Source organism: Empidonax traillii, unplaced genomic scaffold (assembly GCF_003031625.1).
Source record: "Empidonax traillii isolate 1590-97213 ecotype Southwest subspecies unplaced genomic scaffold, ASM303162v1 scaffold271:size677799, whole genome shotgun sequence".
Taxonomy (NCBI): Eukaryota; Metazoa; Chordata; class Aves; order Passeriformes; family Tyrannidae; genus Empidonax; species Empidonax traillii.
This window is the reverse complement of record NW_020955464.1, coordinates 278709-287230: the sequence shown is the minus strand read 5'-3', so window position 1 is coordinate 287230 and position 8522 is coordinate 278709. Positions and strand designations below refer to the sequence as shown.

The window sequence follows — 8522 nt, the reverse complement described above, 5'->3', positions numbered from 1 at the left end:
CCCCATCTTTTTATGGAATTTCACAGGTTATAGAATCATTTCTATTCAGTGAATAAAATCTAAGCACACTTCAAAGCAGCCCTTTCCAAGGTGTGAAATTACATAAAAATGCCATCAAATAAATTCGCTGCCTTACCGGCAGCATGGTTTAGAGTCACTAAAGAGAGCTGGGAAGGAAACACATTTCTGTCTGAAAACCAGAGGGCACCTGACAACGATGCCCGGCCCGGGAGAGGCTGCAGGGCTGGGCTGGGCTGGGCTGGCTCAGGGTGGGATGCCCAGGCCGGCCGAGGTTTCCCCAGTGGGGACACGGGCACCGAGCACCGCCCGTCCCGGGCCGAGGGCGGAGGGCGGCGCTGGGCGCAGCGGGGCGGCTCCCGCCCCAGGCAGGGCTCCGGGAGCCCGCGGGGCGGCCCCATTTCCCGGCAGGCCGAGGGCGGGTGGGTTACCGCCGTGCTGAGGTACTGTCGAAGCAGCCCTTCTTGCCCCCTCACAGCTCCTCGGGAGCCGGCGGCCCCCGCCGCCCGCCCGCCAAGGTAAACTGGGCAGGGAGGGACCGGCCGGGCCCCCGAGGGCTCCCGGCGCCAGCCCGGGACCCGGCGGGGCGGCCGGAGCGGGAAGGGAGAGGCGCCGGGCTGCGGCGGGGCGGGGATGTGCGATGTCCCGCTCGCCGTGGGGAGATGTCCCGCCGGCAAACAGCGCTGCTCAGGGTGGGGAGGTGCGGCAAACCCCGCTCTGGGTACGGCTTGTGGTGTCCCCGGAGGGCGTCAGCCCGCAGAGGGGACACAGCCTCGCACACCGGCCTCGCCGCCCGGGACAGGGACCTTCCGACGGCACGGCGTGGCCTCGGTGGCCTGAAACAGGGCCGTGGGGTTTCGTGCCGCCGTGCTGGGTCCCGGTGATGATTGTTCTCCTGGGCAGGGTTAATCCCGGTCAGAGCTTCCCGGTGCCCAGACACTGGGAGAGCGAGTAGGAGGATTGGTGATTTGCAGGGCAGGGTTGCCAAAGCCTCGTGAGGCCGGTGGGGTCCCGAGGGACGCGCAGTGCCCTGTTTCAGGTGGCAGCGTTAAGAAAGTGAAGGCAGGCGAGAGAAAACTGCAGACCGAACGACCAGAAAATACACCATGAGAATGTGATAACCTATCAGTCTTAAGTTAAGCATGTAAGAAGGTGGTGTAGTTATGGCAAAACAGCCGGTACAGACTTCCCAGGAGCACAGTTTATATGTCTGCTGGTGGTGTATTTGACCACGTCGTTTAGGGAAGAACTAGAAGTGTCGTCTGAGTTTAAGAAAGTCCATCCCGCATGATGCCCTCAGCCGACCACCACAGAGAAGTAACTGAAATGCAGTCTCCACAAGTTTACGGTGGTTTTTCAATCCTTTATGCACCAAAAGAGAAGTTATTAAATCCATTCATTGTCACACTGGGAAGATGTATCCAGTAGTGTCTTTTAAAAAGCATATAATCCAGCCTGTCTTAACTGTCATTAAAAACTTCCTACAGGAGTACAGCCTACAAAGAAAATATGCAGCGTTCCACCAAACAAGCATCTTAACTTTTTGAAGTCACTTCCTGCCCCAGATTACTCTGATTACTCTGGTTTGTTGGGCTCCAGCTTGACTTTACCCCTCAGAACTTCTGTTCTCAGAATCTTGGCAGTCATTTTTCCTCTTTGGTTCTAGTTCTTCTTTATGAATTACATGACATGCTTGGTTTGTCATCTCTTCCAAACGTGCATCTAAAAAATACTCACGTCTCATATGACTCTATTGATGTTACTGTCAGTTAGTTACCCTGCTGCTGCTCAACAGTGGTGTAAATGTAGTCAGGGCTTGATTTGATACATCTTTTTCATTACAGACAAATAGGTAAGCTCCAGTGCTCCAGAGGATTATGTTCCACCTGTGTAGGTTCCTAATCATTTGTCTTCACTAACTTTACGATTACATTTTTTTGTAACTTTGCAAAGAATGTGAATTTAGGTTAAAATTTTATGTCTAAAACAGAATATTTAACTTTGTGCTGAACTTTTTCAGTTCTGTTTTCCCCTGTGAGCTTTCTAAGAAGACTATTGCATCTGATTGTACTTAATGCTTTGTGAAAGCATTGTTTAAAAATGGCGATAATTTGGTTTGAAATATGTCTTACCGATGTCTTTGGGAGGTTGAATCAATAGAGCATTACAGATAACTGAGTGTTCCTTGTTTTATATTCTCAGAAAATTCTGATCAATCTGGGAACACACATAACTGGAAAAATTTATTATCTCTGAAAGGGTACTTTTAAACATTCTCTGCGTTTTCTTTCTTTTTTTAAATACCTCCTGTGGGTACTACAGACTGTTCTGGTGTTTGGAGGGAAAATGACTGAAGGTTCAAAGTAATTATTGATTAAATTGTGTTTTAATTGTTTATGCTGGAATTCGTGATAATCAGATGTGCAGTATCTTCAAGGAGGGTATGATGTGTTTGAAGTGCTGGTTTATGTTGTTATCAAATGTATTTATTACAGCTAAGTTTGGTTTGTGCAGACGAAAAGTCACTATACTTGACCAGTGTCTATTAGATCACATGCTATAACTCAACCTGTAAATCAGGCTCAAAATTTGATCTTTTTTAGATGTGTAAAGAGACTTAACATATTTGATAGGGTAACAATTTGCACAGAAGGGGCAACAGTATGAGCAGAAGGGCCTGTTGGATGTTGAACAGTTAAACTGTAGCCCAAAATTTCTTAGGTAGTAAAAAAATTTACTCAACCCATTAAGATTTTGCTTTTGCTGTGTTTCTCCTTTCCCGTTAAAGGAAATGTCTTACAGCAATAAGAGGAAAAAGAGGCAGAAAGCTTTCCTTGCCATACTTGCCATGAGTCGTGAAGGGAGAGGTAGGACTTGGGCAACCTGTGGATGGAGGGATGAGCTGTCGCGTCTTTTTGGCCCTGTAAAATGTCAGAGAAAACTACCAGTCTGGGGTATTGCTGCAGCTGAGAGAAGGAGTTGCCTTGTTCAAGAGAGGGCTTTTTTGCAGATTCATGAATGTCTGACCGTTGAGAAGATGATCTGGAAACATGAATTTTCTTAAAAGTGTGTTTCTGTTTCAGAGCTTGTTTTACAGGAATGTAGCTGAATTTGGATTTCCTGCATATCATTCAGATATAAAGGCCCTTATCCTTTCCTGCTTTTGCTGCAAACTACATGTGGCTTTCTTTCCCACTGATCATTTTTTCATCTTTGGTTGCAGTATGTCTTGACCTGTTTTGTTGTAGGCCTGTCTGACCTGTTGTGATGATGACTTCACTTGGTCAGGTGTTGATCTGGGGTGCAAGTGAAAATAAGACCTCTTATTTATCTGCAGCAATATGGAAGCTTTAGTTTATTTCCTTTGGGAGGTCTTTAGTGACAATGGTAACTTGCATCCATGTAGACCTTCCAAAGCACTTTTGGGGCTCTATAGGAAGGACCCTCCTCATCTGGATTTAGACACTGGCATTTTAGTCACCTGAAGTTCTGAGTCACCTTTACAGTCTCATACGGAGCAAAAGAGATACTGCTAAAACTTGGTTCAGCAGCCCAGTGTTAGACAGCTGCCTTGCTCTGTAAAATTGCCTTTCTTTCCCTTTATTGTCTAAAAAGAGCCTGGGATGACCAGGTCAGATGCAGATGTCATAGAAACCCCGTCATATGTCTTTTCATGATTAGGACTGATCCATGATACAGTAAAATAGCTTTTGGAAAAGCAGGCATTTTAGGCAGCTTTCCCTATTGATCCATGACTACCCTAGATATTAACAATATAGCTGTCAGTGTAGAAGATGTATGTTGCACTTTAAAAGAAAGAAACAGGGTACCATTTCCTTCTCAAGGTTCTGTGGGAGACTTTTGAGTGTCTGCATCGGAATATATGAGCACGTGTTCCTCACCACCCCTCAATATTAATTTATAGTATTGCTCCTGGGCTTTGAATGGGAAGGAAACGCAGATTACTTTGATCTGACTTAAAACTTTACTGTGGGAATTCACAAACTAGTTTGGTAATGATTGTTTAAAAAGTTTAAGCCTGTCATTAGTTTCAAAGGCTTTCTTCCAATAAAGTGACCTTTCAGCTCTGTGGCTAGGTAATTGCACTCATATTTTTTTGCTACCAGGAGCTTCACCAGCCTGCATACAGCGTTGTTTCTTCTTGTTGAACATTGATTCAGCATGCTATGCGTTTTGGCTCAAATAAATTAGGGCTACAGTCATTAAAAGTACAAGGAGTATTTTGGGAAGTAGATGTGTTATGAATCCTAGAAGAAAAAGAAGGTTCCGTTCATACGAAATGAATTTTTCTGTGCTACTCTGTTTAGACATGGATACAGAGGCATTTCTGATAGAAGTTTTGCATCAGATACATCTCAATCTGTTTCCACTTTTACTTTCACTCTATGTTTGCTTGTATGTAAAGCAGCGGATGTAAAAGTGTGACATGTAACATTAATAATAAAGAATAAAACTCTGTGTATCTGCTATCAGTGATGAGCAGACACTGCATGGCTGATACCGCTAACAACAGAAAGTCCTCAGCTGTCCTCAGCCAGTCCAACTGATACAATAAAAATTTTGGTGAAAATCTTGTCATTGTACCTACACCCATCAGGGAGAGTGGTGATGAGTGGGGAGCAAATCTGCTTCTAGCAGCATTGCTAGTCAATCCAATATAGAGAGAATAGCTAGGAGCCAGAATCACAGAGGCACTCACTGGATGCTTTTGCTGATAAAAATTGCAAATGACCTTTGAGTCCCCAGCTTTAGGCAAAATGATGTGTCTGCCTCAAAGGCAACTCACCAGGAGAGCATGGAAGTTCAAAAGAATTGTCAATTAACCTGTTGGTATCAAGTCCATATTGGCAGCAAATGAGAACTTGTTCCTCGGTGGCCTTAGTTGATCCATTTGATATACACTGCATCTTCAGGTAACTCAGACTGCAGACACGTGATTACTTTTCTTCTGCCTCAGAGCAAGATTTTGATGTACTTTTTTCTAGTACTTTCTAACAGTACTAGCAGCCCTCGTTCCCTCACTTGCTATGGGGATTTCATTGAAGCACAAAAATGAGAAGGATGTATCAGCCCAAAAAGCATTTTTGAAAGGTGACATGTTTTTTCTCTCTGATTGCAAATGAAAAAAATTAATGTCAGTCAAGTACACATTACTGGTCTCTGTGCTTTTTGATGAAATCTTATATTTGAAAGATCTGTTGTACATGTGGCTTGGAGGGCTTAAGTTTCTGGCCTAGCCTCGAGCAAGTGAGAATATGGGCCAAAAATATGAACACAGATAACATTCCCAAATACTTGTAGTTATAGCTTAGTTTTGTGCTTTGGTGACCATCCTCATGACTGAGGGGAAGCTGACAAACCTGATGTTTGAAAGACCAAACACAAATGAGCCAGTGTTTTTGGATGCCAGTGCTAGGAAGGGATTCAGCATAAACTTAACTGGAGTTCTGTCCCATGGAGGTTATATTCGTACATGAAATGCAGCAAAGCGTGTCTGTCACTAGATTGACCTCTTTTGCCTCCCCTGTGTCATGATGAAGCTGCTGTGACCAGATCAGTTGTTCCACCCCTCCTCCACTTTTAAGGAAGGAAAGAGAGGGTAGCAGTGGCATTTCCTTCTAATGGAAAACCTTAGAGAGATGGAAGAATGGAAATGGAAATGTCACAAGGTTCTTCTTCTCTTGCTGCATTTTCTTTTCATAACTATTTCCTTTGTGCAGTTCAGGGCTTTCTGAGTTATGGCAAAGCAACCACAGCTATACCAGTATAATATCCCATCTGTGGTTACTTACAGATCTTCATCTGAAACCCACTGATTAAAGCTTACCTGTTAAGAGCATTTTATGTTAGTGTCTTTTCCTCCTTCAGTCTTCTGTTCCCAGACCATGTGTACCCTCTGGCATTTCTGGCAGTAATAAGAACATGTGATGATAAGACATGGTGACTTAGAGTTTTTGCCAGTGACTATAGCATAGGAATAAGTTATTTGTTTAGGGAGACAGTTGTATCATGGAGATAGCATATCTTGTGCTTATCTAGTGGCTTATTATGGGAGGGAGTGAATGTTGGAAAAGATGAGACAATGACTATGTGACATAGCAGTTCCTGCACTCAAATTTGGTACTGTAGCTTTTCTTTCCTTTTTTTCCCACTCTTCCTGAGTTTATGCTTTTATTTGCATTATTCCACACTCAACATCTCTTGATTCTATAGGGAATTGAGGAGGGGAAGGATTTTCTTCCATTTTAGACCCCTCTGTGCCTTCCTCTCTCATATATGGGCTTCCTTGACTACGATTTTTGCTTCCTAGACAATCTGTTAATGTGGGATCACCATACTTCATGGATTGTGAAGCAAATGTCAAAATCTTCATTTAGTAGAGAGCCACAAGATGCACTTCCCCTAGCTCAGTGACATAAGGATAAGGGAATGCAGGGAATAGTTCAAGTAGCAAATGTGCAATTAATAATTAGACTCTTGTCATTTGCTGGCACTTTTTTAAAGTACAAAACAGTCTCTTGTTGTCATGCAAGTTCTGTACAGCAATGTTGGGTAACAAGAAAAAAGGAAGGAAAACATTACACCAACATCAACAAGCTACAGTTTATGGGAAGGAATGTGAAAACTGAATAAATTTGTGCTAGTCAGACTTACATTACTCTTTCACTATTCTGCTCTGCCACCATGGCAGGGAGGAACCTAGAACTGAGATTGGTATTTTCTGATAACTCATATGTCTGCAGTTGTTTATACCTGAGTAGACCTGAAGCATACGTATTATCAACACAAGAAGAATAACCCTGAATAAGCTGGTTCATTAGCTCAGGGTCCACACTTCCATCCATCTTTCTGGCTATCCAGGAGAAGATAAGTTGGGGGAATAGAGATCTTGTTCTGTGTGCCAGTAATCTGGCACAGAATAGGGAGTTGTTTCTTGTACCAATCTGTGGGAAGATATAGGTGTGGAAATACATCTCCTCCTACCACACAGTGTTTGTGCTGCTTATATGGCTCATGTGAGGAAATTCCTCAAAGTGGACCTTCTGCAGCAAATAATTCTATGACAAAAGAAAAAGGAGATGACCAAGTCTGTAGCTGTACATTATTTCTGTAGTGTTCTTAGACCCAAAGGCTAGGCTGAAGCACACTGACTAATGGTTCCTGTGATGTTTAAATTATTATTGTCATCTTGGCGAAACAAGGGTAAAATACAACTGCTGTCATCATTAAAGTGGAACAGTATAACTTTCAGGTCTATGAAATCTGGGTCTTTGGGACTAATAAAGACTTTTTCTGAAATCAGTCCTTATTCCACATTTGTTCATGTGAGTTAACTGTGGAATTCCAGAACAGCACAAAAGGCAATAAGCTTTCAAGCTTAAATGTGTAAATGGCATACTTGTGATTTCTCTGAAACAGAAGTACAACCTGTGAGTTTGGAGTGCTCATGTCTAAAGATGTCTGTGCTTATATCTGAGTGGAGAATTCTGGAGTTGGTAGAGTACAAGCTCTACTACCCCAGGCTAACATTAGAAAAGGATTCTCACTGAGCTGAGAAAATATGCCATTTTTATTTTAATCCAAAACCAAATGTGACTCACTTTTAAACTAGTAAGGATGCTTTGCAGGTGTGTAGTTGTACAGACTTCCTGCAGCTACTGGTATTTTAGCGTGGCAGTTCTGTTCCATCGTGAGCAGAGTTATAACATGTCAGACCCATCCCTGAGATAAATATGCAATATATTCAGCTGCAGATTTCCCAGAAGAATAGGGAATAAGAAACTGCTTTCAGAGTTATCAGTGTGTGCAAACTTTTTCTTGGAAAATACCATGCTTATCAATGTTAGGTAAGTAAAGTGCTGGAAGCAGTCTAATTGCTTTTGATCAATTCTTTTCAAAATATGAGTTAGTGTTGAAACAGAAAAGAGTAACAAGAGCATGTTATGTAGATAAGAGGAAAGGCAACGTGCTATTTGCCGACTGTGATTTTGAGAGCTTGGTGTCAGCTGCCATTTCAACTTCATCACTCCAAAACTTCTATTTCCTTTCCTAGTACCTACTAGAATTAATAACAAATTGGATTATATTCCTCTAGGCTCAGTTCTGCAGATAGATGTTCTCTTTTACACTACTTCATAAAAATGTACCTAAATGTCTATTAAAGACTTTATATTAGACATGATGAAGCAGCTGGTTAAGGAACTTCCATCCTGCCTGGCTTAGTTATATGGGAGACATGTGAGTAGTATGAGTTCTTCTTGATACCTAACTGTAAAGTTGTTGTAAGAAACCTAGTTAGATCTATTTCAGACCTGCAGTCAATTTGGCCACAAAGGTATCTTCAACAGTGGTGAGTATCCCGTGCTTCAGAAGGAGGTACAAGACGTCTTGTGCTGGAAGGGATGGTATAATGTGTCTATCATGGAAGCTTGACTCTGGTTCCAAATTGCTGGAGGCTTGTTTTAGATCTTGAAACATAAGGT

At 42.7% G+C, this 8522-nt stretch overlaps 1 protein-coding gene across 1 annotated transcript in view; it reads left to right on the top strand.

Annotated features, from left to right (window-relative positions):
• Positions 1-510: 510 nt before the first annotated feature.
• APBB1IP (amyloid beta precursor protein binding family B member 1 interacting protein) overlaps positions 511-8522 on the top strand; it is a 60871-nt gene continuing 52859 nt past the window's right edge. The window contains exon 1 of the mRNA XM_027889736.1: positions 511-536. The gene's annotated coding sequence lies outside the window, so the exon portion shown is untranslated. The remainder of the gene's footprint in view (positions 537-8522) is intronic.